Source organism: Vigna unguiculata, chromosome 8 (genome assembly GCF_004118075.2).
Source record: "Vigna unguiculata cultivar IT97K-499-35 chromosome 8, ASM411807v1, whole genome shotgun sequence".
Taxonomy (NCBI): domain Eukaryota; kingdom Viridiplantae; phylum Streptophyta; class Magnoliopsida; order Fabales; family Fabaceae; genus Vigna; species Vigna unguiculata.
Genome location: NC_040286.1, coordinates 5994368 through 6018845, shown reverse-complemented (window position 1 = coordinate 6018845; position 24478 = coordinate 5994368). Strand labels below are relative to the sequence as shown.

Genomic DNA, 24478 nt, shown 5'->3' with positions numbered 1-24478 from the left:
GTCACTCCGTGATCCCTGCACTTGACGACCATTTAAATATTTTGTATTCATTAAATGATGTGGAAAGCATATGGCAACGCGGTTTCTCATTCAAAGTCTACGGTTATCACAAGTCATCAGATAATTGTCTAAATGGAAAAATGTGGTCCTTTATATATTTTCAGTCGGTCAGGGTTGTTTTAAATATTAATATCTAACTTGAATTGAATGAGAAAGAGTTTGGACACGATGTGGAGAGAGAGGGCATTTGTCCTGCTAGTGCTACTTCAAGTCCACCATATCTGTGCTACCAAGGACGACCAAGAACAACACCTCTGTCCCCCTTCTTCGTGTGGCAAAATCACCAACATCACTTATCCATTTCGATTACAAGGCCACCCAGAGAAGTGCGGTAATAAAAGTTATGAGTTTGGTTGTGAGAATAATGTTACGGTGTTGTATCTGCACTCTGCAAAATACCATGTTCAGGCAATAGACTACAACAACTACACCGTGAGAGTGGTCGATCCTGCGCTTCAACTTCATAACTGCTCCTCTCTTCCTCTCCGCTCCCTCTCTCGCTCCAATTTCTCTGATACTTACACTTACACTTACTCTTCGGATCCATACCAAGCCATTACAAGTTCATATGAAAATTGGGGATCTCTGAGTTTCGAGCATATAGTGTTTGTGAATTGTAAGCATACAGTGAGAGAGAATGGGAAGTATGTGAAAACAGAAGAATGCGTGAAGTGGGACTCAAAGGGCTATGCATATGCTGTTGTTGGTGACCTAAAAGCAGAGGACTTGGAAGTTGGGTGTGACATAAAGCTTGTTGCTCCAACATCTTTGAGGACTTTCAATAACCATTCCTACACTTCCATGCACAGTAGCTTGGCCTATGGATTTGAGATTTCTTGGATAAACCTCGCCTGCCAGAATCATCCTTGTCCAGATGGATTCTGCTATTTCGACTCTGCGAGCCAGAAACTTGATTGCGGAAAATTTGAAACAAGTAAGTTAGATCTCAACTAAATTTATTTTAAATGAGAAAGTAATATACATTGAGTAGTTTTATCAATACCTACCAGTTTTTGATTTATACAAATTGATAATAAATAATGTATATGTGCTTAAAAATTTAGCTTTAATCATTTCTATTTAAATTAAATTGTCCCAGAAGTTCTCCCACTCAGAGTGATGTGATGGACTGTAGTCATATAAATCTCCCACAAAAATTTAAATTAACTGAACTTCTTGTATTATGAAATATAAATTACATTTCTCTTTCTAATCTGTCTTCAATTTAATTATTATTTTTATTTCAATTAAAATAAAGCATTTAGTAGAACAGCAAAATTATTTTAATAAAACCTTTCTGAAGTATTCTGTTTATTATTATTATTATTTAAATATTTATGAACAAATTCTATATTCAATGTAGGATATAGAGGGAATAAATGTAAAGAATTAGCTAGTAACTTGTACCGCGGCATATGAATTTCTTGTGATCATAACTTTGAACAATTTTAAATGGTGTGTTTCCTCTTAACTTCCAAATTTATTATATCTCCTAGCTTAAACCATTCATCTCACCTTATAATAACCATCGTTTAATTTTGTCTAATTTTCATGTTAAATTATTTTTTTTAATTAGTTAAAGCGTAATTTATTTTCATTTTTAATTTCTGTAATTGATTAGTACATTCATATTTCATGTATTGACCAATTTTTAAGATTTTTTCAAAACAGAGTTTCAAACATATTATAGTTTTCATTTACATATGTTACTGTTGACAAAACATCATTCTAATAATTCAACCAATGCCTATATATAAAAAGAATGAAAAGAATTTAACTTTAATGTCTAATTTATTTTCTAATTTTATCTTTTAAACAACGATTTTTAAATTAAAATAATTATTTTATCAAATTTTACTATTTAAGTGATTTTTTTTTAATTTTAATCATTTTTTAATTTTACCGTTTTTTAAACTTAATTATTTTTTTAATTAAAAAAATATATAAAATAAATAAAATTTATTTACAAAATATATAAAAATTAGTCGTATTTAATTTTATAATTATTATAGTAACAATAATCATAACATCCCATTTAATAGTTTTCACACTACCAAATAAAGCATTATATTATGATCAAGCAAAGCAGATAGTAGGAAATAACTGTCATATATAAATATATATAGCTGGTACAGTCATCCAAAATAACCATATAAATCTCTCCTATAGCAAGTATAGGTATACAAGAAAAAGGGCTAAACTATACATCTCAAGATCCTATAGCATCTAACCCAAAAATTACCACGGGACATCCAAGCAAAAGATCAACTCCTGCTCAGAAGAGAGGTGTCTTCATCTGGATTCGGCTCTGCTCACACTAACAGTAGGTGATCATTGCAAAAGAGAGCACACAAGGAAAACACACATAAACAAGAAGGGTAAGCTAACTTGAATAAGAAAATTCATGCAGTTTAATATTGAGTATCAATTAGAACTTATCACATTCGCCATAAACAGTTAAGCTTCCATAACACAATATAATATACATGACTCTAGACTCAATATCCAGATTATGTAAAAGACATTGGAGCTCTTGATGGCTTGCACCTGTAACGATTCCCAAACTCTGCAGAGTTTGGACACAAGGGGTTATCACCCGACCGTTCCCAGGGTAAGTCTCCTTCGCGTCTAGGACTTGATCAAGTTCAAAGACTAGGACCTCTTGCTACTCCTCACGACATAATCCATTCTGCTCTATCTGAGCGTGAATGATTATTGGAGTTTCAGGATATCGACCAATACAGATTTCTCACGTCCTTACACACACTAACAAGCTCATCTGAATTTCCCCTGAAATTATATTCCAACCACAACTCCTCATAATTCATATTCATCCAATTTCACCACTCAATACATTAATAATGACATTCCAAGCATATAAAAGACTAATTGTACAAGATCACATTAGAACATATAATTTCACCATTTAAAACAGAACCTTAAACACTCCACTATAGTGGCTCTCGCTCAAGGTAGACAATCTAGCCCAGGCGAGAGGCCATCTCTAAGCGAGTCAGTCTCGCCTAAGCGAAGCTTTAACAGTGGCAAAAATTAAAAACTGGGCGAACTCTCACTCCGGCTAAGCTGGTTCGCTTAGACAAGAGTGTCTCTCGCTTAAGCGACCTCAACTCGCCTAGGCGAGACTTCGCACAGGAACAGGGGTGGGTTTTTTGGTGTTTTCGCTTGGGCGAGAACCACTCGCCTTGGCGAAAATACCAGATTACTCTACTGTTCCCACATGCAAGAGCACTGAATCCATGGCAAAAATCAATCAAGCAATCACACATGCGTTTCAAACATCAATTTAGCACACAATGCTTCAATCAAACTCATCAAACATGGTTCACGGATTTGAATAAGAAGAAATACAGTTAGCTTCCCTTACCTTTTAGAACTACCACAAGTAAGAACTCTATCAACAAAGGGGCACCTCAATTTCAAAACCTAAGGGTCTGAAATTCATAAACTCAGAGTGAGGATAGGACCCTAATTCGATTTTGGTAAGTATTGAGCTCCAGAAATTCCAAAAATTGAAGAAAATTGAGGAAACCGAATTTGACTTACTTGGAGGAGAAGATGACTCAACTGGGGGAGGGATTCCTGTTCTGGTTCCAGGTTCAATTACTGTAATAGAAATGGAGGATTGATCAGAATGGAAGTTTCAAGCTTTTATTAGAGAGAAGGGCAGTGAAAACAATGAGAGGGAATTGTAATGAGGGTGGAGTGTGTTGTTCTGTGACATGGGTAGCAGACAGAAGAGAGTATAAGGGGAAGGGATAATGGGATTTTCATAATAATAAAAATTTTATTATATTTTATTATCTTTAAAAAAGTAAAAACACATCCACATAATGCATGTGTTTTCAATAGAGGAAAAATAATTACTTGTTATCTTTCGTATTTTATAGGTATTTATGAGAATTTATGCATTAAATTAAACACTTACTCCGTTTAAAAAAAAGAAAAAATCTATAACATTTATGAAAATATGCAAATAGTTTTTTTCTATAGCTATTGAGATTATGCGAATTCTGAAATTGGTGTATATTTTCCTTCATTTCATATTCAGTTTCACTTTACGGTACAATACGTCAAGTGCTGGAATTCTTGGTAGCAGGTGAGATTTTATATCATCTTAGTTTCCCTATGCTTTAATTTTGTGCATGATAGTAATAAGAATTGGCCGAGGCCAAATGACCATTATTTACTACCATCAATAGCAGAAACATTCACTACTATATAAAACATAATATTAAAATAGGTTAAGCCAACACTATACAAAAAAACTTTTTTTAATTTAAAAAATATGAAATTTTAGTTGATTTTTTAAATAAATATTTATATTAGTATAAAAAACGTTATCAGAATCTAACAGAGTAAATTTAGTGGACACTAATAGAATTTACTTAATATTATATATATATATATATATATATATATATATATATATAATAGATTAAACCAATTTTAATACAATTCAAAAAAATAATAATTTTTAAAGAGAAAATTAAAAAAAAACATAAAATTATTTTTGTTTAAGCGTAGCTATGGTTTGCTTAAGCACAATTATCATATTTAAACAAAATGACACATCTTTATATAAATATATAAAAATGTTTTGAACATCATATATATATATATATATATATATATATATAAAATATTAAAATTTTAAAAAGTAATTTAAATTATATATAATTTTATACAATATATTAAAACTTTAAAAGATTAATTTAAATTATATACAAATATATATATATATATATATATATATATATATATATATATATATATATATATATATATATATATAAAGAAAATTGGACGGGTTAACACTAAGATCCGTCCATGTTTAAACATATTTTGATTATGTGTATCAAATGTTTCACCTTGAATGAAGTCACTTTAAACGAGAGATATCGTTCCCTTTTGATTTTCTTTTTATTTTGTTTTAAACAAAGTTATAAATTTGTATGAGTATTTAATTTTTCACTTAGAAGTTTTTTCGTGCCCATTTCTTTTCATATTTTTTTTATTCAAAATTACAACAACTTTTGATGTATATGCAACATAATCAAATCAATAACAACATAACATCACTTTCCATGGCGGTTCTTGTAGAAGTCCTAAAATGTAGAGGCTCCAAACTTAAAAAATTGATAATGAGAATATATAAGAATTAAATTAATATTTTTTTAACTTTTTTATAAAACATATTATTTAATGTTAATAAATAATCAAATATAAATTAAATATAAAGAAAAACCTGATATTTTTTACTTTTTTTTTATTTCTTGATTTACTTATGGTTTATTTATTTATTTATTTATGGCTTTTTTGTTTTATTGTGAGAAAGAAAAAAACCTCATTCTTGTATCACTTAAAAATATTAGTTTCATATCTTTTTATTTTATTACTTTTTCGTATAGTAATTTTTATGAGAACAAAAGAAAAAATTAATTAATATGTATTTTTTATAATATTATTTTATTTGTAACGATATATTTTCTTTTTAATTATTATATTTTTTAATATTAAATTACATTTTAATAATTTATCTTTGATTTTTAATTTTTTTAAATAAACATAGTTATAAAAAATAAAAAATAAAAATATATTCATTATTTTTTATTGTCCCACTGACTTAAAATTCTGAATCTATCAAAAATAATATATATATATATATATATATATATATATATATATATATATATATATATATATATATATTTAACACATTAACGCAGTTTTATGACAACTTTTGTATTTTAGTTTTTATCACAAAATTTATCACACATATTTATAAGAAAAGTTCATTACGAAAATTTATTTTTCATTACAAAAAAATGTTTCTCATCACATAATGTTGTGGGTTTGTATCTTTTATGCTCTCTCTCTCTCTCTCTCTCTCTATATATATATATATATATATATATATATATTTATTTATTTATTTATTTATTTTAAAAAAAATTCATTAACTATGTAATAAAACATCACCACACACGTCTGATTACTAATATTAATTTATTAAAAAGAATATGCTTCTATGAAAATGTATTCAATTAATATAGATGAATATTTTTTTAGTTCTATAATTTTAACAAATAATTTCGTAACAGGTGTAGAAATTAAATTATCTTTATTCAAATTGACTATGTAACTGGATGTTTTACTTTAACCCCGTAATAGCTTTTAGATATTATCATAATTTCCTCATGAATATAGGGATAAAGAGTGTGATTTATACTAGTCCAACACAACCTTTATGAAATCTTCAAATGCAAATAGTATCTCTTTTTTGTCTGGTTATTGAGATCAACAGGATTCTGAAATTGATATTTTCCTTCTTTTCTTGGTGACCTATTAGAACTGCTGGAAAACCCAGAATTCTTTGCAAGAAGAGGTAATAACTTTATCATCTTATTTTACCATTGCTTTAATTATATACTTTAACAATAATAATAATAATTAATTTAATATTTTACAACATCATATGCCTATGATTTATTAACTCAATAAATATACGTATTATTAACCATATAATAAATGTTAAATATGTTTTTGTCTTTTCATTTTTACTAAAAAATTGAAATTAATTCAAAATTTTGGATCAATTTAATTTTTTAACTTTAAAAATGTGTGAATTTAAAAATTTTGTTAAATTTATTTATTATTTAAAGAGTGTTTCATGGTAGTCTTTTAGTTGTTTGCACCATTTGACACATATTTATTTCAATATTAGCTAATAATTTATCATGAAACACATTTAAAATGTCAAATAAACTTAACAAAATTTGGTTAAAAAAACTAAATTTATGTATTTTTAAAGTTGAAAAATTAAATTAGACTAAAATTTCAAGAAGAGACTAATTCCAAATTTTGTTTTTACTGAAATTAAGATATCAACAACGTATTTAATGTAACGCCCCAATTAATTAATGAGTGTAATTAAAGGAAACGTCACCTAATTATAATATAACAGCGCAATTCTGGAGTTTAAACGTAAGACCTTACAAAATAAGCCACACCACGATGCCACAAGAGATAAAAGAGTAACACTAAAGTCTACTGGAACACTAGCATATAAAGATTGACGAATACATAGGCCATGGCCCTCAAGATATCCCAAGAACACTAAGCTGTAGAGTCGCCTCCTCCCTGATGACCATGACGATCCCTCACGTCTGCTCCCATCAATAGATTGATGATCATCGCGAAGATAGAAACACGACATACAAGGCAACCAACAAGAAAGGGTAAGCTAGAGCAAATCAACATCTTTGTCATACAATTAAACATACTTTCGCCATCCAATATCAATATCACATCCAATCATGTTAAGACTCTTCAATCAATACACTACGACTCGACTCGACTCATCCGGATACGTATAACTTAGTCGGACTCAGCGGACGCTTGCACTTGTGGTGGATATCTCTGTTCGACCCTGAGCCGCTCATCTCCGAGCTATGTGTTACAAGTGTTACGATGAATCAAATCTCCCTCACCACAAGGTTAGCCCTTAATGAATTACAGGCCTCCTGCTACTCTCACCACAGGAGTCAGTCCGCTCTAAGTGAGACTAACTGGCTCCTTAGAGTGTCAGGATGCAGTCCTTACCTTGAATCCTTACCTAGTTATACAGATGGGGCACCACCATGGACACCCACTAACAGGGGTCATGGAATTACGTCCCGACCACTGAAGCGCGACCCTGAAAGCCTCACCTAGAGACCCCAAGGAATTATGCACTGACGCATACAAAACAAAATCCCGCAGCCAAAATAATATTCACCATGCACGTATACGTTAATTGTACCAACCTTTAAAGCCAACGCCTTTCATGTTCCAGGCCCAACCTATTTCATCTCATCATAAGCTATCCATGTACCAAGGATTTCCCCATCATATCATTATCATGCCTCTTTCATACTAATCATTTCATTACAATCTCATGCGAAACTCATGTCAACCCATTATTCACAATTCATGACTTGTATCTCTCAATCATACTCATTCATATCAAACCTTTATCACAATACTCAAAATCAAGCATGCATTATCCATACAAAGCCAAGAAATCCATCTCACATTGCACTGTCTCGCCCAGCATCTCGCTCAGGCTGGAGGGTCTCGCTCAGGCGAGACAGTCTCGCTCAGGCGAGCCCCCTTCGCCTAGGCGAGGGCTCGAAACATGGAGCAGAAGCACCCGCGAGATCTCGCTTAGGCGAGACCCCTCTCGCCTGGGCGAGATGCTCGCTCGCTCAAAACATAGTGGGTCGCCTGGGCGACCCTTCGTGCCAAAATACATAGGCGAGCCCCTTAATCTCGCCTAGGCGAGGCAGGCTCGCTTGGGCGAGTTTAACAGACCTCGCCACTGTTCCTCACAACAATCAACACAGTTCATACCCCAAACAATAACACAGATCACGCCATACACTCAGTCACATATTTTCACAAAAATCACAGAATACCATCAAAACTACCATCAATACACCGGACAAAGAGGGTTCTAGCTTCCCTTACCTGGGAATAAGCTAGCAAAAGACCCGACACGAGCTTGACCCTAAACAACGGAACACAGTCCTCAAGAGGTGACTCCCAGAGCTGGAAACCATGACCAACAGCGAAAACATTAGTTACTAGAGTAACAGTGGGGAAAACAGACACTAACAGAAGGAGTACTTACGTAAGAAGGGGAAACGGGTTCGAACTGGCGTGCTCACGGTGGTCCCCAAACCCTAGCAGAGCTCTAGCGCGAAAGGGAAAGGTGACGGCTGCTGCGTTTCTGCGAGAGTGAGAGTGAGAGTGGAATTAGGGCAGACCTAAGGATTTTATACGTTGGGCCGGCCTTAGGCCCACTTACAAGGGCAACCCACTAACTTTAGGGCAGAAAAGTTAAAAGATTTTAAATAGGCCTTACATTTAACCTTGTCATAAAATACCACTATATACATGCGAATGAGAATATATACATATGCACGTAGAAATATATATATATATATATATATATATATATATATATATATATATATATATATATATATATATATATATATATATATATATATATATATATATATATATATAAAAGGTTAAAACAACTTTGTATTATGATGATTGGATACTCATTGATTTCCTCATTCAAAAAGTTAACATAAACAAAGACGGTGCTCAAAACCGTCACTTATTTAAAAATATAACGATGGATTTCAAACGCCATCATTATAAATTAAATTAAGAAAAAACATATTTAATATATTTGAAAAAATGACGACAAGTTATGCCAAAACAACCTTATTATAATTGGAAAAATGACAACGATTTGTATTAAAATTGTTGTTTAAAAAAGAGTTTTTTGTTTTAAATAAATTGTATAATTTTCCTTTATCATAACCCTGTCAAAAATAACCAGAAATAAAATTATTTTTTTCTTCATAATTAAACTTGGAAGTAAATTATAAACCACTGACAAAACAGGTTATATACTATGATGGACACCTAAATTTTTTAGGATTCATTTCATACGTAGTTAATTCCAAGTCTCAAACAAATCAGACAATTTTTAAGATTCTAAAAGGTGAACTCACAAGAAGAACTACATTCAATATTCAAAATTGATTTTACAAGTAGGAGAGACATCCTTATACATGTATGGAACTCGACTCAGGAAGAAGAAAATACAAATTTGAAAGACAAGTGACACTAACGTACAATTAACTCTTCAAATTTTACTATCTCATTAACTCCTAAACTATATTAACACATGATAGTTCCTCGAAATTAAGGAAAATATTTGAGTACTTCCTTAAATAAAGGAGGTAGTCCAATAACTTAAAAGAAAACTCATGATAACATACACATTTCATGTGTTTAAGTTACAAACAATCGTTACACTTATGAAAGTGAAATGTGTTGGTTGGAACATGCAACTCTTCTAAAACTAAAATCATTTACTTGTCTACTTTTATAACTCTTGGATTATAGAATATGCTAAGAAAATCAATAAATGTTCTGTGGTCAATTGGTATAAGTTTATAAATATTCTATCTCTCCCCTTCCATTGATGCCTCTCAAACTAGGCTATATAGGTTCTAAAAATACCATTTTAGATTTCATCTTAAAACCAAAACCAATTGACATTGTATAAAGTTGACCAAGAGACATTTAGTTTCACCCAAAGACATGGAGGAGATGGTGTGAGACTTCCCAACAATATTCTCTGCATGTAACAAATATTGATAGGGTTAACGATTTGGATTTGTTAGGTTTTTAAGGATGCAAGAACTCGAAACGGGTGGTTGTGGAACTTAATGGTATCTACATAGGGGACAAGAATGAAAGTAAGCATTATAAGGTATGGGAGAAAGGTAGTAAGACTAAAAAAATGACCTCAATTCAGTAAGCAAGCTCTTATAAAAGGGAAGTTCAAGGTGACCTTGGGAAAGTGACGATACACGAAACTAAAGAGATACCCTATATTTAAGTTTTAGGGGGAACGAAAATTGACAAAAACACAAGATGGAAATAAAGAAACAAGAGAGAAGAGGAAACGAGAGACTCCACATGGCTAGATATTATAACAAAAACTTTGGTGGTGTATTTGGATAGAGTATTTTAATGAAGTAATTCATTTGTTTGGAGAATTTTGATTTCTTTGTATGAAATGTTTTGTTTGGATAAAGAAATTAAAAAACATTTAAAATGAAAAATATTTTTTTGAATTATTTTAATTAGCTAAATTAGTAAATATTCAAATACCCCCTAAATATGTAAATTTTGAAATTCTTCTCACTCAACCTCACACTCAAGACTCTTTGGTAGAGTTGTTAATTTGGCCCAGTCTACAAGGCTTAGCAATGACCCATGAGGGCTAGGACCAAAAAAGCCCACAAGGCCAAAAATCCGCACATTAAAGAAGACCACATGGCTAAAACCCAAACGGGCCAAGTGGGCTCATCGAGTTAGACGAGCGGGCTCGACAACCCAGATGGACCAAGTTGGCCTGACAACACAAACGGGTCCAGCAGGTCCGACAACCAAAATAGGTCGGGCAGGCTCGACGACCCACATGAGTCGAGCGGGTTTGACGACCTAGATGTATTGGGCATGTCCGACGACCTAGACGAACTAGGTTGGCTCGAGGACATAAATGGGTGAGGCAAGTCCAACAACCCAAACAAGCCCAACGACCCAAATGTATCGGACGGGCTCGACGACCAAGACGGGTCAGATGGGCTCGACGATTAAGACGAATCAGGCGGGCTCGATGACCCAAATAGATCGGGTAGGCCTAACGACCCTTACGGGCCAGGTGGGCCGGACAACCTAGAGCTGTCGAACAAGCCCGGCGACCCAGACGTGTCAAGCAAGCCCAATGATTTGTACGAGCCAGATCGACTCAACGACCAATATGGGTCGTCCGACCAGTCTGTGTCATTGGGTTGGCTCACCTGGCTAGGTCATCAAACTGGATACATAAACAAGCTCGATGACCCAGATAGGTTGAGCGGACCCAATGACCTAGTGGGGCCAAGCCGGGCCAACGACCCAGACAAGTCAGTCAGGTGTACGAGATTAACATGCACGACCGACCCGTATGAGCCATCATGTTGGTCAGGCCTGTCTGGATTGTCGGGTTGGCTTAGCCTGTCTTGGTTTCTCGGTCGGTCCGACCCGTTTGGGTTGTCAGATCGAACCAACCCGGCTTGGTCATCGGGTCGGCCTGACCTATTTGAGTCGTCGAGCCCGTTTCCAAATTTATCGTGAACTCAAAATATAATTAAACCTAAAATAAATATTGTTAAAATGAAAGTTTATCTCACAAGAAATTCAATTGTTTTATCCAAACAAGAAAATTAAATGTAAGGTATTTTAAGTTCTTTTATCCAAACAAGTTATAAAATAAATGAATGGAATTTAATTACAAGCAATTCAATTAAATGCATTTCAATTTCTCAGCATTGTTGAGATGCTTCATCCAAATACAAGGTGGAGGTATTATGATTGAATTTGTTAACGATGAGTTTTTCTATACAAATAATTGTCATTCACTTGTTGCATTAAATCTAACATTATAGCCTGAACTTTATAGACTTTTATAGACTTAATTTGGATTTCCATCTTCAAGCATTCAAGTCTACTAATTATTACAAAACATGACACACTAATGACCATTAACAACACAATAAAGTCATGACCTTTGCACTCCACAACTAAAAAAATAGACAAAAACTCCTAAAACATTAACTACCAATTAAAGCTACTTTCAACAAAACTCCCTCGTAAACTTAAGTGTTCCTTTTATCCTTCATCCTAACTTATAACGAGCATTGAATCCTCTTTACCTTCCTTTACTTGTTATTAAATGAAGTGAAAACACACATCAATGTGCTTGCTCCTTTCATGATTAACCGGGTTCTTTGCTATCTCGGTGGTTATTAGCTTGTTATTAATCGGATTCATGTCCATAGGTCGAACTCCTTTTGAGAGATTGGACAATTTCTACGCCCACTTCACACCAATCTCCTCATTCATTATAAGTTTCACTTCTCATATTGCACTTTCAGTGCAATCATAAGACCCTTCTCAATTTGCAACTCTTTTTGTAATCTTGAAACATCTTGTTCGAGTTCCAAATGTTGCTTATACAAATCCTGTTTTCTTTTCTCTAGACTTGCTTGTAAAATTTCATTGCCTTTAACCTTCTTTTCATTTCTTTGTTGCAAATTACCTTTTATAATCTATAACCTTTGGATGACAAACTCGTCTTCGAACATGTGATTTCCTGCACCGTTTCAGGATACCACATCAAATTATCCAATTGTCAAGAAGCCCCATTGAGTTATCTAGGTTGTTTAGATGTCAAGATGCCCCCATTGATTTGTCTGAGTTATCCAAACACCTCATTGAGTTATTCAAGTCTATTAGACATCCCACTAAGTTATCCAAGCTACTCGGATGTCTTACCGAGTTGCTCAGTTGCTTTTCTCGGCACCCGAGCTACATGTCATCATCAATAACACCTCTTCCTCTTCAACATCTTCTATGAGAAAGTTGTTTGTTTGTTCCCTTCTATAACATTTTTTGTGTAGCATTCTTTTACATAATGTTCATATTTGCCACACTTAAAGTTCTCAACATTTGAGTTGCTTGACCAACCTTCTCTTCATGAACCTTGTCCTCTTTGTTAGTCAAATTGCTCCTTTTCTTCATCTTGACCAAGACTTACCTCCACGACCATTTCTTCTACTTCTTCGATTCTTTTACATAATGTTCATATTTGCCACACTTAAAGTTCTCAACATTTGAGTTGCTTGACCGACCTTCTCTTCACGAACCTTGTCCTCTTTGTTAGTCAAATTGCTCCTTTTCTTCATCTTCCAAGACTTGCCTCCACGACCATTTCTTCCACTTCTTCGATCTCGTCTTGCCTTGAGTATTATAATTTTTCTCATCTTTAATTCTCATCTTTAATTAACACCTTCATTTGGAGTATTTGATCGATTGACTCCACATTCTTCTTCTTCTTCTTCTTCTTCTTCCACTGCTTGTGCGCCTCAAGAGAACAAATAAGGTCTTCAGCCAGTAGCCTTGACATGTCCTTTGACTCCTCAATTGCATATATCTATTCTCAAAATTGTCGGTCAACGACCTCAAAATCTTCTTCACAAGTCAGCTCGCGAGCAACATCTCTCCATTTTTGTTGAGTTGGTTCACCATGGTTTCAATCCGAGTTATGTACTCGAAAACTCCTTTTGTCTCCTTCATTTTAATACTCTCTAACTCACCCTTGAGTATTTGAAGTCTCATGCTTTTTTTTTGAAGACTTTGCACTTGCTATCTCTTCTCAAAGTTTGACTCGTCAACAACTTGGTACAATACGTACAAGACTGCCTTGTCCTTCGTATGCACTACTTTTAACGCATTATTTTGGGCATTCGTAAAGCCAATGATGCTTTTTGGTTCTGCAAAACCATCCTCAACCACCTCCCAATTGTCTTGGGAACCGAGAAAAGCCTTCAACTAGAGACTCCAATTATCATAGTTTACTACTTTTGTCAATTTGGACAAAGACACTATTTGTAAGGTTGACCTTCTCACTCAAACTTGTCAAACACTGAGACACTCAAGCTCTCAAACTTTGATACTAATTTGTTGACAACAAGTCTTTCTATTCAAATATTTATCATACACTTGTTTTACTAAATTAAACACTATACCTAAACTTTATAGACTCAATTTTGACTTTTCATCTTCCTCCATTCAAATATGCTAGTTATTGCGAAACACGACACTTACGACCATTAACAACATAATAAACTCTTGAGACACTAACTACCCATTAAAACTACCCATTTAAGTTTATTCCAACAAAATCAAAGTTGGCTGGGAAGATTGTTTAATTCATTCAATACACAACACACACATGAGATCATCCTACTAAAAGACGCCAAAATCATAAGGTTGAGGTCCATGGGAAATCTAGCATGGTACTAATGAAATGAGTGGAAGAAGATAGCCTACATGTCATTATCATAGAGGAACAATAATGATCAAGTTACTTTCTCGACTCTGTAACATCCCGGTCGGATATTACTAATTTAAGTAATAAAATTAAGAAATATGATGAAAACCTCATTTATTATACTTCGCTTCCCAAAAACACAGGAAATTTTAAAACATTTATTAATCGGAAGTTATTCAAAAATCCATAATTTATGAAACTCCAATACAGTATCCAAATTCAAAAATCAGTAAAACACTGTTTACAAAGTTCATAAAAATAATAATGATAAAACTCCAGTAAAAGCTTTTCCCAGCTAACCCTCTCTCCGATGTTATGCTTCACCAGCACCACTGCAACATCATCTGCTCCCGTGTATCGCATCACACGATCATCACTAAACACAAGCAGATAGGGTGAGCTCATAAACAGTTAACATATAGGTTAATAAAAATCAAGATACACCCATCTAATTTATTCTAGTTAATTCTTGGCCAAGACCTTAATCCCCAAGGCTTTTCAACCTTCACAACACACAAATAGTTATCTTCGGATTTAGGGTTTATGATAATCACACAAATCTCCCCGCTCGTGGTCCTGCCTCTACAAACCTTCCCGCTCGTAGTCCTACTCTACAAACCTCCTCGCTCGTAGTCCTGTTCTACGGACCTACCCGCCCGTAGTCCAACACACGTGATCCATCAGCTACGTACCTCCCCGCACGCAGCATCTCTCAAGTGTGAGCATGGAACATACGAACCTATCTTGCTCATATCCCCACATGAGAGTAATAGGATATGAACCTCCCCGCTCATATCATCACGTGTTCACCACCATCCATGAACCTACCCGTTCATGGCACAACATCCCTTGATCCAAGTCTCACATCACAACATGATAACGAAAACAATAAAAGCACACTACGCTACACAAGGTACATACTCAAGCTAGTCTTAGGGATTCCAATGCTTCCACGAACCTGCCCGCTCGTGATCCAACTCTACGAACCTCCCCGCTCGTAGTCTAACTCTACGGACTTCCCCGACCATAGTCCAACACACGAGATCCATCAGGTACGAACCTCCCCACTCGCAACATTTCTCAAGTGTAAGCACGGAACATACAAACCTCCTTGCTCGTATCCCCACACGAGAGTGATAGGATATGAACCTCCCCGCTCATATCATCACGTGTTCACCACCATCCATGAACCTACCCGCTCATGGCACAACATCCCCTGATCCAAGTTTCACATCACAACATGATAACGAAAACAATAAAAGCACATTACACTACACAAGGTACATACTCAAGCTAGTCTTAGGGATTCCAATGCTTCTACGAATCTGCTCGCTCGTAGTCCAACTCTACGAACCTCCCCGCTTGTAGTCCAACTCTACGGACTTCCCCGACCGTAGTCCAACACACGTGATCCATCAGCTACGAACCTCTCCTCTCGCAACATCTCTTAAGTGTAAGCACAAAACATACGAACCTCCCCGCTCGTATCCCCACACGAGAGTATCAGGATATGAACCTCCCCGCTCATATCATCACGTGTTCATCACTAGTCATGAACCTACCCGCTCATGACAACATCAAGCATATCCCAAACCAGGACCAACACAACAAGCCATGCAAAACATATCACAACGCACCCTGCCACTACACCATCACCTAGCGCAACCTAAGCGCCGCTAGGCGAAATGGCAGTACAGACCGCCTGGCAGTTCCACATCACCGTCGGGCGCCACAACTCACAAGAGATCCCTGTTTCCTACTACCGCCTGGCGATCCACTCTACACCACTAGGCACTACACCAGTAATGTGACACTACTGGTTTTAGGTACTCTAATTCATTTCCTAGCATTCAACCATTCAATTCTCAAACATCCAAAAATCAACATAACATTCATATATTCCAAATTACAACATCACAACACATATGCATCTTTCAAGTATAAGCACACATTCCTCTCTTTTATAATTCATATATACCTTTTAAATCAATTCCAACACACTTTATTTTCCCCTTCTCATTTTCCCAACCCTTTGCATGCTTAAAATTCACATACCCCACATAAGACACAATCAAAGCTATATACTTATTCTGCATGCCCTTGCAATTCCATTACATTTAAAGTATGATTATTATGTTCCCATACTTTCCCAAAACTCGTCATGATGATGCAACACTCGATCATAGTGATATCATCAATAGTGGTCTTTTTCACACACTTATAACATCATACATTCGAGCTAACATATATAGGTTCATATATTCAACATGTCTCAACAAGCACTACCAAAAGCATACTCATCAATCACACATCTATATATTTATATATATACATTCACTAATCAAGGCTATACCAGCACTTGAGCACACTTAATCATCCATTAGTAATCATACTATTAGGGAATTCAAACAACCAATCATGAGTGACATATATCTCCCTCTACAGGCATCCAATTCAAATCTCCACCGATCAAAGTGAATAACAACATGTTGTGAATCATTTTCCAAAATTTCACCTAAATCGGTCGGTTAACGAACCGGGAAATGCAGTTTACGAAAATTGCGTAGACCAGAAAAATTGGTAGCGCTTGGCGGCATGAAACTAGCGCCTGGCGATACCTGCTCCGCGAAAACACAAAAAACAACATTTTTCGTGAACAAAACACCACACTCATCGCCTGGTGGCAACTCATTACCCCTAGGAGGTGCAAAAAGTTCTGGGAAAATCCTAGATTTTTCCCGCACCCGTGAAGAACCCTAAATTCTCAAATCTCATTCCATTCAATTACATGCATAAATTTACAGCCATTTGGTTTCTTCCCATGCATATTCATCTAGTACAATCATATAATTGTAATTTCATCATGGTTAAAAACACCCAAATTCATATTAATAGTTTCAGCCCCAAATTCTAACATGAACCCTTCATGATTTGCAACCTATTCAGTCTTTCAAGTATCATAAAACACAATAATGATCAACGATTATACAAGATCACTCATTCAACATGTATAGGATACTTTCGCAAAACCCAAAATATCATAATGTCCATAAAAAAATATCACAGAAATCACACTACTATCCGTGCCGCCTAGCGGAAGCACTCGTGTCGCCCGACGGTTAATCTGAAACAACCTAGAAATGGGTGTTACGCTCATGCATCGCTTGGCGACTTTGAAGGCTTGCCAGGCGGTTTCTGGAAATTTCCAGAAACTAAAAATCAGTGGAATTTTAATGCAGAAAAGTCACCCAATCATACAACATACCACGTAAAATCATACAATTTAATCTGACAAATAGAGCAGCTCCCCTAACCTTGTATTCCTTGCTCCAATTGGAAATCCTAGAGTCCTTCTTGCACCACCATTGATCTAGCTCCAAGTCTTTCTCTAACATTTGCAGAAAAGTCTCTCTACACTCTTCTTTCTCACATTCTAGTGTCCTCTAGAACTCTCTCCAACAATCCACACGAAATTCCACTCTTCCCCCTTCCTAACACTCCTTCCTCTCCCAATTATTGGACTAATAATTGTCCTTTACTCACCAAAAACGAAAATATTAATTTACACCATTAACAAGTGAATTCATTGCACTCTAACTGATTATTCCATACCTCTTTGGTTTCTCTCACGGCTACTAGTGTTTCTAGGTTTTCCCTAACATGGTAGAACCCGAAAAAAAAAACAAAATAAAACACAAACAAGTCAAGGCTAAATTATGCTATCCAAGGTTCGAACCCATAACAACTTAATTATTAAGACAATGTCCAACCATTCAACCCATTCATCTTCCATGATAATTCCTATAAATCTAAGATTTTAATATCACTTATCATGATCAAGCAGTTTATTATTAAAATAATAAACAATTAAAAATAACACACAAATGACATACACTAGACTCAAACCCAAATCCTTTCAACATGCCTAAGTACTCTCAACCACTTGAACTAATAGTATTACACATTATAAAAGCTAACATTAATTATCATAAGGGCTTTCACTACCTACATTTATTAATTAATTAATTATTTAATTAATTAAATTTCTTGGTCTTACAAACTCCATACAATTATAGAATCCAATGGATATCCTTGGTCATTGAATCACATGGATCAAGTGTCCGAGAATAGTTGTAGATGTGTGGAATGAGGAGTGTTTTAAGCAAAGTAGTGGTGTCGATGGGAAAGTTGATCCAGATTGATGAAGCAACAACAAAGTTTGATTGGCTGGAGTTTGGAAGGTTGTGGATAAGAACCTCAATTACGGAACCAATACTAAGATTTATTAGAATTACAACAAGTGGCTACAAAAAGGAGTTAGAAAAGTGTTATACCACATGATGAAGTTGGCTTTAGTATGAAGGGTGGAGTATAGATGATTCAGATCAATTGAACTGATACCACAATTATAGAAAACCCTTGCATTTTCAAGAAGACAAGTATGGAATACCTTTCATTCTCTTAGAAATTCTATTTTTGATCAAGGTATAAGACATGTGAAATTGCTTGCTTAAGATAAGAAATAATGATTTTGAGGAAAAATAAATTGTATGATTTAGAGAAGGGATTGGGGGTGGGTTTTAAAGGAGCAGAGGAGAGGATATTGGAAAAATTCTTAGATACGGAACAATGAGATAATAAAAGAAGAACATATGTTATAAGACATGAAAAAGGAAAATAAGATATAAGTGACTATCACATGAAAATCCTGAGTTACAACATTAAAAGTTTAAGAGGAAGAGTAAAGAGAAAAGGAGGTAAGGCATGCAGATAGCACTTTTAGAAAATTTTAATTTTGTTTTCATACGAGAAACAAAAATTGGAGGAAATGAACAGGAAAAATGTGTTATAAATTGGAAAGTGACGATGACATATGGTGAGCTTAGTGCCCATAAGTAAATAAAGCAGGGAATATATATCATTCAAGAGAACAAAAAATGTTCACAGTTAAAACATCCTTAGTAAATGACGAACACTTTGGGGTAGTAGGACATGAAAAATATGTCAAATACGAATGATTATTTTATATTTTATTGGTTAAGCGAAATATAAGGAAAAAGAACATTATTGGAGGATTTGATACAATCGAGAGGAAAGGGCGTATTTATGCAAGTAATACGTGGTGCTTAACATAGGACTTTAATTTAATAAGAAGAAAATGAGAAAGAATGGGTTAAGTGGTTGAAAAAAACTGAGAAACGTAAAATTTTAACCAATTTATAGATCATATGGAACGAATTTACTAATCTAAATTAAGGTGGAAAGTTTAAACATTTAAACAATGGCAATTATATTGAACTATGCAACTATGGAAACTCATTCATATACTTAGGATACCAATCGAAAGAAATCCTAGAATGGAGAATAATCGGACACCAACTGTAGAAAAATTTGCTTTGCGAAAACACAAACAACTTTCTTTCCACCATTGAATTAGCTTATAGTATATATTAACATCATATATAAATCTATTTACTAATAGCAACCTCAAAAACTAAATTTGTTTGATATTTGTTTATACTAAACATTAAATTTACTCTTTTTGTGTGATGTTAGTAAGGGAATGGATGAGTAAACTGTAAATTGAATATGAAAATTTACTTTAACAAATATCTTACAATTTATAGTATAAGATTTTTTATTTTTTTTTGCAGATATTCTCTTTCTTGTCTCAATTGCATGGGTTTACAAAATTTTGCTTGGACTGCCATTTTTATTTGTGATTTTTGTATGTAAATGGAGGAAAAGACATGCATCAACATATGAAAATATTGAAAATTACCTTGAACAAAATAACTTGGCACCTATAAGATACTCTTATAAGGAAATCAAGAAGATGGCAGGAGGTTTCAAAGAAAAGTTAGGCCAGGGAGGATTTGGCTCCGTCTTTAAGGCAAAGTTGTGCAGCGGACCTTATGTGGCAATCAAAATATTAAGCAAATCAAAAGGAAATGGCCAAGATTTTATCAATGAAGTTGCAACTATTGGAAGAATATGTCATCAAAATGTGGTACGATTAATTGGATTTTGTGTTCATGGTTCAAAACGTGCTCTTGTATATGAGTTCATGCCCAATGGATCTCTTGATAAATTTATTTTTCCAAAAGATGGAAGTGCACATTTAAGCCATGAAAAAATATATAGTATATCAATTGGAGTGGCTCGTGGGATTGCTTATCTCCACCATGGGTGTGAGATGCAAATTTTACATTTTGACATCAAACCCCATAACATTTTACTAGATGAAAACTTCGTCCCAAAGGTTTCGGACTTTGGATTGGCAAAGTTATATCCGATAGATAATAGCATCGTCACAATGACTGCAGCAAGAGGAACCATTGGTTGGTTATATGGCTCCAGAACTATTTTATAATAATATTGGAGGAATATCTCATAAGGCTGATGTTTATAGCTTTGGAATGCTTTTGATGGAGATGGCTAGCAAGAGGAAGAATCTAAATCCCTATGCAAACCACTCAAGTCAACTTTACTTTCCCCTTTGGATCTACGATCACATTAGAGAAGAGGAAGATGTAGATATTGAAGATGTGACAAAAGAGGAAAAGAAAATAGCAAAGAAGATGATCATAGTGGCTCTATGGTGTATACAATTGAAACCACAGGATCGTCCCTCAATGAATAAAGTAGTAAAAATGCTTGAAGGAGACATTGAAGACTTAAAAATACCTCCAAAGCCTGCTTTATATCCAGATGAAATGATTATAGAGGATACAACAATCAACTCTAGCCAAACAATTTCAAGTTCATTCATTTAGTAATGATTTCAATTAAGGTGGTTACAAGATGTGATAAGGTTATGGGATTGCAGCAAAAACAATGGAATGTGCATCATATTGCATTAAAAAAAAGAAAGAAAAAGAGAAGGTGTTTTAAGGTGAAATTGTATATTTATTGTTCATGTAAAATATGTTTTGGTATTTACAATTATATATACCACTTTTTAATTGCACATGTTATTTGAGTTATTTGAGTAATATAAGTAAATATTTTTCAAATAATGTTTTTTTTTTCTAATAGTGGAAGTTGTTCTTATTAATCCTTGTAAAGTGCTACGAAACCTTAGATAAAATAATAAAATATACTATTTGAGTATGGACAATAAAGACTAATTGAACTGGCATAACTTGTCCAAGATTTAACATTGTTTAACCTTATACTCTAGACATTGTAAGATATGATGTTAAGTTAGTGAAGGGTAAAGATGTATTCTTTTTCACTTCGTCGAAATTATCATTATGGAAAAATTTTAAATTATCATATTTATGTTTTAGTCATTACCATCGATATTTTTTTTTTTTTGCAACACTTATATTATGCATGTGAATATTCTACTCATGTTAAACATGGAGTCACTATTATAGGTTTGTCAAAGATGGTTGTCGAGCATTAAATGAACACAATATTCTAACTCTCCATCATTCACTTGCACATGTTTTTAATATTTGCACCAAAAAGTTTGAACAAATGACCTTATTTTAGTTCCAAAGCTTGTTTGGCTAATATTCACACCACTATTAATGTCATGTACACATTTTTCTCTTGCACAACCAACATAAAGAGATTATCAATACTCAAAGACTAGGCCATAATTTGGTAAGCTTTAAAAAAATTTCATAATTAGTGAAAGAAAAAATTGTTTACCATTCCTTATTTTAATATTATATCTAACTTTTGTAATTAATAAAGATTCACTCTTGTTCAAGTAATTTGAAATTCACCTATCACTAACACAAAAATAACTTTTAACGTTTGATATTTTAGACCTGTGACGTCTGTTAAAGATCCTACGTCACAGCGGGTGACGTTAAATTGACATCTATTGTCTCTGAACAACCTCAATTAACGTCTGTTGTATTTGTAACAGACTTTAATTGACGTCTGTTGCAGGAACAACATACGTCAATTTGTGGGTTTGTTTTTTCAAATTTTTTGCTCAATGTTTTCTCCACTAAACCCACGAAAAATCAATATACAATACAAGATACACCACAAAAAGTTTCAAAAATGTCTAAGTACTCTAGGTATCTCAAATAAAGTTGTAAAGTATGAAAAAATTGGTCAAAATTACTACGAAATAAAAAAGTACCTTAAACGATGGATTTTTGGCCAACACATACGTCACCCCCTTTCCAACAACTTTTATCTTTTTAGCATCTCCATTCAAGGGTTCTGAACAATATCTGAGATATGAACACTCTAGAAAACCCCAAAATGACTAAAATGAAAGACAGAATGAGAAAACACAAAGCTTAAGGAGCCTTGAGAACAGAGCTGCACAAAAAACAATCAGTGAGAACAAGAAAAAAATGTTATAGAAGGCATCAAAATAACATAAATATGAGTGAAAAATGAAACAAAAACCACCTTAGAAGCTCCTCGTCATCGCCGTAGTTGCTGAGTGACCTTGGAAGCTCGCGCGAAGATAAGAGTGAAGAGAAAATGAGGTCCGCACTGGTTATTGTCACACGGGAGTAAATGATTTTCCAGATGATGCTGGAGATGCTTAGAGACAGAGAGAGTTCAATCCTGGGGAAATATTATAAGACATTTGTATTTGTGTTATTTATTCTTTCGTTAGCTTTGGATTTTTGAATTGTAATAATTACATTCGAAATTATGAATTTGAATTTAAGCGCAATGGACGAATTTTAAATTTCTTGCGTTTTGGGATTAATAATATAAGATGATTTGAACTTTATTTATATTTATTTATTTTATTAAGTAATATTCAGCTAGGACGTTACAAATTCCAAATTTCTTGAGTACTTCCTCCTAGTACTTAGATTGAGATATGAAAGTTCCTCCTTCCATTTGCTTAATTTGCAGTCCAAGGAAGAATGTCAATTCACTCATCATTAACATTTCAAATTCTCCCTACATAATACTTGCAAAACCTTCACACAAAGAATTATCAGTTGATCCAAAAATTATTTCATCCACATATACTTGAATAAGCAAGATATGATCACTTACTCTTTTAATAAATAGAGTTGAATCAATTTTTCCTCTCTCAAAATCATTTTCTAACAAAAACATGCTTAATCTTTCATACTAAGATCTAGGTGCTTGTTTCAATCCATAAAGTGTTTTCTTTAACTTATAGATGTGATTAGGAAACTTATAATCCTCAAAACTAGAAGGTTGTTCAACATACACATCTTCTTTAATAAAATCATTTAGAAAAATACTCTTAACACCCATTTGATACAATTTAAATTTCATAATAGAGGTATATGCAAGAAGTAGGGAGTATAACCACTAACCTTGCAACCGGAGCATATATTTCATCATAATTTATACCTTATTCTTGTTTGTATCCTTTTGCAACAAGCCTAGCTTGGTTCTTGATAATGTTTGCAACAAGAAGTAGGGAGTATAACCATTAAACACCCACTTTGTTCCAATGACTTGATGTGAGTCCTCTTTGTTTCCTCTTTGTTCCCAAACTTCATTCCTTTCAAATTGATTTAGCTCCTCTTGCATTGCTATGCACCATCGGTCATCTTGAAGAGCTTTTTCCACATTCTTTGGCTCAATATGTGAAACAAAAGGCTACATTCATACAAAAATTTGTCATGTTCCTAGTAGTTACTTCTTTTTATATGTCTCCCATGATGTTGTCCAAAGATAATCCTTGGTGATCTCTAACTTTTTGCAAGATCTTCAGGTTGAGGGAGTGAATTCTCATTTAAGTATATTTCGCCAAGTGCCTCCTTAAGATATTCTTTATCACTTGCATTTGACTCAAGAGGGTTCTCCTCAAGGTCTACAATTTCATCAAAAACAACATGCATAGATTCTTCTACATTTAAAGTTCTCCTATTAAAGACTTTATATGCTTTACTAGTAAGAGAATATCCCAAGAAA

General features: G+C 34.0%; 1 pseudogene; it reads left to right on the top strand.

Annotated features, from left to right (window-relative positions):
• Positions 1-180: 180 nt before the first annotated feature.
• Positions 181-21459, top strand: LOC114195558 (annotated as a pseudogene).
• The last annotated feature ends 3019 nt before the right edge of the window (positions 21460-24478 follow it).